This window comes from Pinus tabuliformis, chromosome Q, assembly GCF_031772625.1.
Source record: "Pinus tabuliformis cultivar Carrire ecotype Pingquan chromosome Q, CPIR1, whole genome shotgun sequence".
Lineage (NCBI taxonomy): Eukaryota > Viridiplantae > Streptophyta > Pinopsida > Pinales > Pinaceae > Pinus > Pinus tabuliformis.
This window is the reverse complement of record NC_142296.1, coordinates 579,569,224-579,580,139: the sequence shown is the minus strand read 5'-3', so window position 1 is coordinate 579,580,139 and position 10,916 is coordinate 579,569,224.

Below are 10,916 nucleotides of genomic sequence, written 5' to 3'. Positions count from 1 at the left end.
GTTGCCAGCTGGAAGGAAACCCATTGGCAGCAAATGGGTGTTCAAAAAGAAGACAAATGCAGAAGGGAAGGTGGAGAAATACAAAGCTCGGTTGGTAGCAAAAGGTTATTCCCAGGTGCTGGGAATTGATTTTGGTGATATTTTTTCTCCTGTTGCTAAGGTAACTTCTATTAGGTTACTCTTATCTGTTGTTGCTGCTTTTGATTTTGAGGTAGAACAGATGGATGTGAAGACAAGATTTCTTCACGGGGATTTGGAAGAGGAATCTACATGAAGCAACCTGAAGGCTTTCCAGTGAAGGGTAAGAAAGAACTGGTATGCATGTTAAAGAAGTCTCTGTATGGGTTAAAACAGTCACCAAGGATGTGGTATCAGAAATTTGATACATTTATAAGGGGACTTGGCTTCACCAAAAGCAAAGGAGATCACTGTGTGTATTTTAAATTAATTGGTGACCGTGTTATTTATCTGGTCTTCTATGTGGATGATATGTTGTTGGTTGGAAATGACAAAGAAATTATCTAGGATTTGGAGACCCAATTGTCCTCCAAATTCGACATGAAAGATCTTGGTGCTGTAAACTATATTTTGGGCATGGAAATTAAAAGAGATCGGGCAAAGAGGAAGCTCTGGTTAAACCAGAGGAAGTATGTTGAGACAATACTGCAGAGGTTTAATATGCAGGATAGTAAACCGGTGAAGGTTCATATTCCTGTAGGTGTGAGGTTATCTACTGAACAGTGTCCCAAGACAAAAGAAGAGGAAGAGGACATGTCCCGTGTTCCATATGCGAGTGCAGTCGGTTGCCTGATGTATGCAATGGTCTGTACTAGACCAAACATTGCACATGCAGTGGGAGTATTGAGCAGGTTTATGTCAAAACCAGGGAAGGAGCACTGGACAACAATGAAGGAGGTTTTCAGGTATTTGCGTGGCACTAGTGATTATGGTTTGTGCTACCAAGGAAGACCAAGATTGGATAGAGTGTTGGATATTCGTGGCTTTGTTGATGCAGACTGGGCTGGAGATCTGGATCTAAGAAGATCTACAAGTGGGTATGTGTTTAACCTATTTGGAGGTGCAGTCAGTTGGATGAGTAAGAAACAATCTGTAGTGGCACTATCAACTACAGAGGCAGAATACATGGCAGCCACTCATGCAAGCAAGGAAGCAGTTTGGTTGCAGAGATTGTGTTCAAGTATGGGGTTAGTGCAGGGAGCTATAAGAATAGACTGTGACAGCCAAAGTGCAATTTTCTTGGCAAAGAACCCTACTTATCATTCAAACACAAAGCACATTGATGTTCAGTATCACTTTGTGAGGGATATGATAGAAGACAAAAAGGTGTTGCTGGTAAAGGTGGACACTTTGAAGAATACTGCAGATGCATTGACAAAATCTACGAGATTTGAGAAGTTCTCTTGGTTTAGAGAAACAATGGGCATTTCAGGGCTGGAAAAATGACTAAGCTCTCATGTGGCCCCCTATGGAAAGAAAACAACAAGTGGGAGATTGTTGGGTTGTGTTAGATTCTTTCCACGACTAACCTATGTAGTGAACCAGGGAGTTATAGGGGGCATGACAGACCCTCTTGTCTGACGGGTTTGAGGGGGGTGGGTAGCTCCCCTCTACGGGGTCCGGGGCAGCGCCCCGAGAAATTTTTTTTTGGACCCTATATTAGGTTGGGCGAACCTACCTATGGTTTTCGGTCCATGGTATTGGATGCTTCGGCACGTATAAATATGTATTGTAACATTGAAAGGAATATAATGAAACATCAAGCTGGTAGTCCCGGTTTTGGGATCCAGGGGAAAATCTCTATGTATATGTGTTTTATGTGTTATGCTCTCGCATTGTTTATTTTTCTGTGGTTTAGAATTCATATGCAGGTAATTTCTGTACGGGGTTAAAACCTACACCATATGCTTTAGGGATGTCCACAATCACAATGTTAATGCACTGATAAACTCGTCCTTCAGATGATAACTAGATGATCACATCCCTAAGTTCACCAATGGATGGAAAACCTGTTCTGTCAAGTTGGATGATTAGCACACTTGTGCTACTCCATTAAGCATTGATCCTCTTGGTGATGGAGAGTGGAATGAGATTGATTGATGCACTAGATTCAACCAAACAATTGTGAACATTGAAGTTGAATATTTCGAATTACAACAAGAACATTGGATAGAGTGATTTCGCTTCCTGCATATGAATCATGTTGAGAAAAGATATGAGTGAATCAGGAGGCTTACTTGATCCCTTGCTAGAAGAGGTAACACTGTATATGGAGGTTTTCCCCAATGCAGTATAAGAATATCCCACTGACCCATGATCTTGGTTAACTCATAAAGGGACATGTCCGCACATGTCTTTTTCATGTCTTCAACAATGTTGTAGTCCAGAGTGGGGAGACTCACTGAGATGTCTAGGGGTAGACTTGTGTTTGTGTTTCCTGGAGGGATGCTTTTGTCTTTGCTGCTCACTAACTTGCTTTTTGTTGTAGTTATCTCCCCAGACTTGATTTGATTTTTCTATGTTGAGTTAACCAGCAGATCAAATTATCTGAGTAGATGTTGTCTTACATTTTCTTTCACTATCTCAAACAAAGTGGGGATCCCTTGACTTCTCAAGTTATATTGATTCATCTTCTTTGGGGCCGAATGGTCATTAGGAGGCACCTTCTCGGTGGTTGTCATTTCGGTAGTGTGAGCACATTTATAAATGTTGATTACATGCCCAGTACTTGGAGCTTCATCAGAAGTAGCGACTTCTTCTTCGTCTCATCCTCATGCCCGACCTGATCACTAGTTATGAATTGGTAAGACAACTATGTAGCCAGGGTGCTCATTCCATGGTTCCATCCTGGGAAAGTCCTCTCTGAATTTCTTTCTCTACATAACTTGTAGTAATCATTTGTCGTGATCTGATCGTGCCTGAGCACAAGGTTATAGATCTGTACAGACTTGGTTGGGTGGCTTTTTTTGTTTCCTAAGGTCATTTTATTCTTCTTTGAACATGGGAGTCCTACTACTCACATTTGTCTCACTCATTTGTTTTTTCAGTTTGGAAACTTCAGTTGTCAAGGACTTGACGAGATGAGTAAGTCTTTCAATTTTACTTGCTTTCTTTTCCTTTTCCTTACTCATAGTAGTCTAAGACCTCCTTCCTGTGTCTTTGGAGTCCTTCGCTAATTCGTCATCTACAACGACACCAATAGAGTGAAGGTTTTCCTCCACAACAATCCAATAGTGATGGTCTCACAACTCACTTGACGAACTGTGCAATGCTAGTCGACAATGCAGACGTGTAGTAGTCAATAGTGATGGAGTCATGAGTTTTGGTGTCTGTTGTGAAATTTTTTAAGATACAGTTAAACCTCTCATTGAAATGTTTGACATTTTTCTATCTGCTCGATCTTGAGACTACCCAACTCCTTTAGCAACGTGGCAGGGGATTTGTATTTAGAAAACTTCTCAAGGAAACTTTTGTTGAACACCCCCCAGTTTTGAATGGAGTTCAAAAGAAGGTTGTGGTACCATACATCTTCTCTTCCATCCAAGGTACTTGGAAATAGTATACATGTAATGTCGTCATAATATACCTCAACTGTCTACAGTTGTAGGTAGAACTTGTCTAAGTGATTTTCTGCCTTAACTATCTTGTCAGGGTCATACTTGGTTGACAACTTCTCTACGTGTCTTAGCATTTGTTATAAGACACCTGAGAGTGCTAATGGGCCCTGCGTCATCCAGTCCAGATTTTTCTTAGTCGTGTTGTCCTCTTCTTCCGAATCTTACTATTCTACCTCTAAGTCTATTGGTTCATCTCTGCCTCCACCTCCTCCACTACCTTCCCCTCTGCCTTTTGTGTCAGAACCTAAGCCCAAGAGTAAGAGGTTGTATTCTTATCCCTCTCAGAAGACTAGAGGTTTTGATTCATTTACAACAACTTTTTCCATCTCTTCAAGAGTGGCAAAGATTTATTCTTCCACCGATGAAATTAGATCTTCTGTGGGAGTAATGCTTTTCTTCTTCTGCAAATAGGGAAAAGTTTGCACTCTTGGAATCATTATAATAGATTTAGAAAATTGATGAGTGATGGGACAGACATCGTAGATGTGCTAATAGAAGATTTATTATTTGGGTTTTGTTGGTGAGGAATGAAAAACTTCAGAGTTATGTGTATGGGAGAGGGAGTGTGTGTCACTTCCTTGACCAGATGATAGATGAGTGGGGATGATAAGAAATTCATCCATAAACTATTGGTGGCCCTCCTTCTAGTGCCATAAATGTTGACAGTGCTGGAACTATTAACATTCAAGGGATCTCCCTAGTATGAAGTCCCAACTAGACCTCACACTGTTTGGTGTAGGAGTCCCATTTGATATGTGGACGTCATTGCCATTATCTCAGATATTTTCCTTAGATCTTGTGTTTCAACACATGAGAGTTTTATGCTTGCATCTTCTAAAAGCAAGGTGAGTACTCCTTCTGAGTGCATAATCTAACTTTTGTCTAGGTTCCCTTACTGTAAAGGGAGAGAGTAAAGTGAGCCTCTAAATGAGAAGTAGTAGTACCACCCAGGGAGAGACACACGTGAACCAATAAGGGTCTACCCAACATCCAGCAGAGTAGTCCAAAACAAATGCAAAATTAGTTAAAACTAAAGTGTAAGGGAAAACGTGTACACCATCCAGTAGAATAGTCCACACAGAGGTGATGGTCGTTATAACTAGTAAAGAACAATGGTCTTTGTAATTTCCTATGGAGTAGTCCACAAGGACGAGACAACAATGACAAACAATAAAACACAACTTCAACAATGTAACTACTAAAATAACCAAAGTAGTTCAACTATCTTAGTACAGGTTAAGCAAGCATGCATTACAAATGTTTAAAGAGTATTATTAAAAAAATCTACAAAACATGCATGAAAACATTCTGGCCTTAACAAGCTTCTAAATTAAGAAAAAGTTCGAAGACACATTTTTAAACCACACATCACTAGTTCGAGTAGTGGGACACTGGATCCACTCCTCACTTCTCGAAGAACATACTACAGAATCTCAAGGATATGTGGGAGGATCTAGTGTTAAAATTCCTTTCTCATATAGTGGGAGGGGTATATATAGCCAAGATTGATGCTTGACCCTTCTGACTCTTGGACTACCCTCATGACCATTCAACTTCCCATGACTTCTCAACTGACATGACTCTTTAACTTCTTGTCTCCATCCATTTGACTTTCACTTTAGATTACATTCAGTTGTAATGGATATGGCCCATAGTGGTGATGTTTCCTAGATGACTCATCACACAACTTGATGAAACTACTGACAGGTACTGGATGACTCTAGTGTCCATATCAAGTTGTTGTGCTACTAAGTGATGGATGTACTCTTTGTGTGCTTTGTCTTCTCCTCCTCATGAATTAGTGTTGCAGATTCTTTGATGGTCTTGGTATTGTATGATGGTTCGATGTATGTGTTCCTTTCACTTGTTGCTTGATATTCTTAGTACATTTTTCCACCTGCAAGAAATTCTTTTACCATGTGTGCTCCTTCTCCATCTCATTCATATTCTCATCATGATTCATCAGTGTACATGTTCTTGCACTCATGATGGGATGACATAAAATCCAAAATATCCTAGTCCATCCTGATTCATTGTTCTTGTGTTGTGGGTGACAGGTCGGGATGACAACTCACTGAGACAAAGTAGAGCACAACTCATGCTGGATGAGGAACTTCAGGAACATATTCTATACTATTAGGAAGAATTGTGCAGTGGCCACTGGGAGGCAGAATTGTGTAGTGAATGACACCAGTGGCAGTTGCAAGCTGGGATTCTGAGGGGCACTGTTGTGCAGTTTCTAGAGGGAAGGCAAGACAGCGTTGTAGAGGACCTGGTGGGAAACTCCGCATAATTTTCGGGAGGAATACATGATAGGGCTGTAGGGGACTTATTCGGAAGCTCTACACAATTTCATGTGGAAGACATCATAAGGTTGTAAGGGACTTTCTAGGTAGCTTTGTGTAGTTTTCAGGAGGAAGACATGCGAGGGCTTCAAGAGATATATTGGGCATGTCTGCATAGTTCTGGAGAATAGTGTAGCCTATCGAAGCAAAGAAGGAGGCATGATGATGGTGCTTAAGCAATGGACAGTTCAAATTGGACATGGAGGTAGTTTTTGCATAGTTCTGGGAGGTAGACATGCTCCCCACCTCGAGGATTCTGCAATGCAACTGACCTTGAGGACAACCTCAAGCACTACGCAATTCCAGGTAGTAGAGCAAGGTCACTAAGGGCTAATACTATGCAGTCAGGGTCTAATGGAGGAGGTTTTTCCTATCAGACATATTTTCAGGAAAATTACTAATTGTGAAGACTTGACATCGTTATCATACACTTAGCATACTTCGATGATGAGACAACATAGACCACCATAACAACAAGAAAAAACATGTCCTTGGTGAGACTTTCTTAGAGCCAAGACTGACAAGTGCAACATTTGAGATAGACCTTCGGGCGACTGTGAAGACACTTGCGCAAACAATGCTTACAACTTTGTGTGTGATTATGACAGGTGTTCGCATAGTGAAGACTAACCAAACACGCAAAGACAAACCTTCAAAGTCACCAAAACAAGATCACAAGCATGACAAAGAAATCAATATTCCAAAAGATGAGCTGGGTCAAATAAGCAAAAGGGTGAAAAAGACTTCACAAAAGCTCATGGGGTGAGCTCGAGTGTTTGTAACCATCAAAGGAGAAACCAAGGAAGGCTTCGAAATTTTGATGCAAGCCAAAATTTTTGGAGGGTGTTCTAGCACTACAACATGCCCATAAAATGAATAAGTGTCAATTTATAGGCCTATAAAATAAATAAATAAAGGTAAAAGAAAGGAAAGGTTTCTAGTGTAGAGAGGTGAAGTGATAAAATCCACCATCTTATTTTCTATTATCGCTAGTAGCAAAGAAATGTTTGTGTAACTTTAGTGACTCTGTTGTGGTTTTGTTGAGGCCTTCTATTCATGAAGCAACACTAGAGATGAAAAAACATACTTTGAAAATCTTAAGCTCATGAACTTCAATATCCTTCCCAAATTGAAACATTGTAATATCATTGAATCTTATGTTGTGTTCAATGGAGAAAAAGGTAACATGTTTATTCACAGGGTAAGTGGTGAGACCAAATTAGTTTACACGATGAATCAATACTCTCCAGAGAACCAAGACAATGAACATAAGAGTTAACCAAGGAAGAGAAGTTGGAATTCCACTAGTGTGTCACCAAGTGTTGTCACTGCTACAACACCCTCCAAAATATTTTCCTACTCTCAATTTCAGAGCCTTCCTTGGTCTTTTACATTGTCATCACAAACATTGAAACTCATTCCATGTGTTTTCTTGAGTTTTGTTCCATTTTGTAAGAAAGGAAAAATGTTGTATTTTCACATGTTAGTCATCATAGAAAGTGTTTAATCATATTTTTGTGGTTTCAATGGGATACATTTGTGTAAATTAGTTAATATAACCATGTGAACATCCTTCACACTCATTTCCAAAGTTTTAAGAACTGTCACACATGTGTCGTCATGGTTGTCGCAAAAGTGTATCTTTGATGTTGTACTTTTCATAAATTATTGTAAATATGTCATGCTAAGGGAAATACATTATTAATGTGTCCTTGGTGATCTATTTTATTGTGTTTTCAAGTATTTTAAGTGCGTGATCATAGTCAAATTCTTATCGCTATTCACATCAGTCTCACCGATCTCACACTTAGAAATTTTCTAAAACCTTACTGACTGAGCAACCTAGCTTCACCAGGCCTCCTTGAACTACTCATTACGTAGTATCAGTGCTATAGATATGACCATTGCTATTGACACTATGTAATGTGTAGTTTAGCCTCCCAAGACTGCTACACTGTGCAGTTCTAGCGCTCAACCCCCGACCTTGGCTCCCAGAATTGCAAATCAATCTACCAAGCTAGCCTTAACTACACATTTCATAATCTCTAGCCTCAAGATCATCCCTAGATTTGTTGAGCTATGCAATTTCACAATAGCCCAACCTCCTCTACCTCCTGTAACTACGCAATGGGTTGATCCACTACTCATCCCCTTATCATGTCACACTGACCTCCAAAATTGTGCAGTTTTCTTCCTCATCCCAACTTGGACTACACATTCTCAAGGCTCAAGATTCATCCCTAACTACTTGAACTACACAAATGTTCATTCACTAATCCCCTCTCCTTGCTTCTTCCCTGGTTCCATCTCAGCCAATGGATCAATATGCACTATCTTAGAATCAAGGTTTTCAAGTCGATTTCATCTCATCTTGAGTGAATTGTAGATACATGTACCTAATCATAACATGGTGATATGATGAGGAAGGATATTAAGAAGGGAAACATGTCGAAATACATCTTTGTAGTTGAGTTTACAAGATGATGAACCAAGAGAAGACAAAGGGGTACTAGTTTGCGATCACAAATCAAGACTTGAGATCATTGAAGATTCCTTACCTCCAAGCCATGTGGAGGTGGAGAGAAAAGAATTCTCAAGTAGACACTCAACACACAAGAGGAGCAGTGGCTTGATGTTGCCACATCACTAAGTGGCCCATGTCAGCATTGTCATGTCATGTCATGACATGAGTTGTCACAAGCCACACCATTATGGTGGATTATGTAATTCATGTTTTAAAAGTGTATTGTAAAGTGAAAGTCCAAAGGACATATATGGAATATGAAGAGTCTTGTAAAGTTGAAAAGTCATAGGAAATCAAAGAGACATGAGGGTAGTCAAAGAGTCATAAGGAAGGTGAAGCATCAACTCCTCATTGTTATATATACACCCTGTTACAGGGAAAAGTGTCTACTCAGAACTGCTTATCCCACTAAGGTGTGATAGCTAGCTTAGAAACAAACAAAGTAAAGCTACTTTCATTTTTTCGTTTATGAAGTATAGATAGAGAAGATCAAAGAAGACCAACCTCTGTCTTGCGCTAATCTCCTGGTTCAATTCCTCTCCTTCTTGATAGTCTTTCGCTACTTGTTCCCTTGCACGCCCAGCTTCACAGAGTACCTGTAAGATCACAGTAGCATAGCACTATACAAGAACATGGATCTATAATCATAAACAATCTAGGATCAGATGTAAATTGACCATACAAATGCAGCAAACATAAATGACACAAGAGTATGGAGGAAAACTTGAATAGATTTTATTGATAAACAAGAAAGAGCCAAGGGGAGTTACAACTAATTGTTCTGACCCAACATCATCCTCTCAGCAAGGAAGCCCCTCTTCACCTCATACAAAGCCTAGATCACCCAACAATTTGATGTTTTATCTCAAGAAACCAACAATTATTCCTTACAATATGCAAAATTCTAGCCCCTGGATCTCTGGGATGAGGGATCCATATATAGATATCTGTAAGGGAGATGAGTCAGCTTGTGACTTGATTAGTGTCTTCCCTCTAATAGTTCTTGCTTCCACTTGGATATTGATGATCTCTTACTCATCCTTGGTCAAATTCAGAGAGGCAAGTGTCACAGGAGAAGTTTCTGGAAGCTTCCATTGCCTCTCCACCTCGCGGAATGACACTGCCATTTTTCATTTCTCACCCATCACACCCCATAGAAGGGCTTTTTGAAATGCAACGCACCCACACAGTGTGTTTAGGTGATATGCAACGCACTTTGCCTATGGAGCAACTGAAATGATCCTGTTTTGACCAATTCTGAGCAGTTTTTCTTGGAGAACTTCTCAGAGAAGCTGTAATTAGTTGACCTTGTTAGTTTAGGGGTTAGAACAATAATTTTAGGGACTTAGGAGCCCTTGGTTTATGGACATTTGATGCTTGGGGTTGTAGTGCCAAAAAATGTCTATAACAGTTGCCCCCTAAAGCATGAGGTCGATAATCTTTTGGTGTCGGGTGAAATGCTTTATTATGAGGATCCAAAGTTCTATCAAGATGGGAGGAGACCTGTAATAAGATACAATACAATACATTATCTTCATAATATTTTCATGATCTAGCTGAGGTGGGCATTCCCATGCTCAGCTTTATAAATTCATTTCTATGTACATAGGACAGACGATCGTCTGAGTGTAGACTGATGATTCTGGTAGAGCCATCATCCCTTTGATTGGATGATTATCTGTGCAGCAATGATATACATTTGATGTCTTTATTTCCCTAAATATATATCGCAACCCGGATGGATGAAACTAGATCCAGGGTCTTCAATCTCGTTCAATCTTCACTCGAAGTACAAGTCGATCCATGTGAGAGATGTTCTGGAGTCGAACATGGAAAGACATTGCCTGATTACCAGCCAATGATGTAAGTTGTTAACAGGATAATGACCCTCAAGGTACTGCAGTACAATTCACGTGGTGTGAATAAAGGACTTGGCATTGAACACCACGCAAAATCTTTCGATGGAAGGACATTGATGTAAACCTGTCGCCGGAAGTGAGAAACTTGCCATTGAGGCATGCAAGCTTCAAAGTACTGAACGGGGTGTTCCTAGATCGACTTCTTGGATAATGAGATGATGTCGACAAGAAGTGATCCATCACAGGAGGGCCTTAATGAATCCCACATCAATGACACGGAACAGAGCAAATGATTTTAATGGAGGTGAAAACGATATGGTGATATAAGGTTCAGGGTGGCGGTCATGAAAGAATGGAGTATAAATGTATTGTAGTGGGTGAGACACAAGTGAATTCTCTGAATGACTTCTCTTGAACATATCAGCGACACTGACGTGATGGATTGGTAGCATTAACCCCAAATGTGGATGGTATGATGGGACCATGGTGATGTGACCGGTGAATGAAACAACCCAACTTGACTTGGATGCGGAGTGAAAGTGTCATGTTCAAG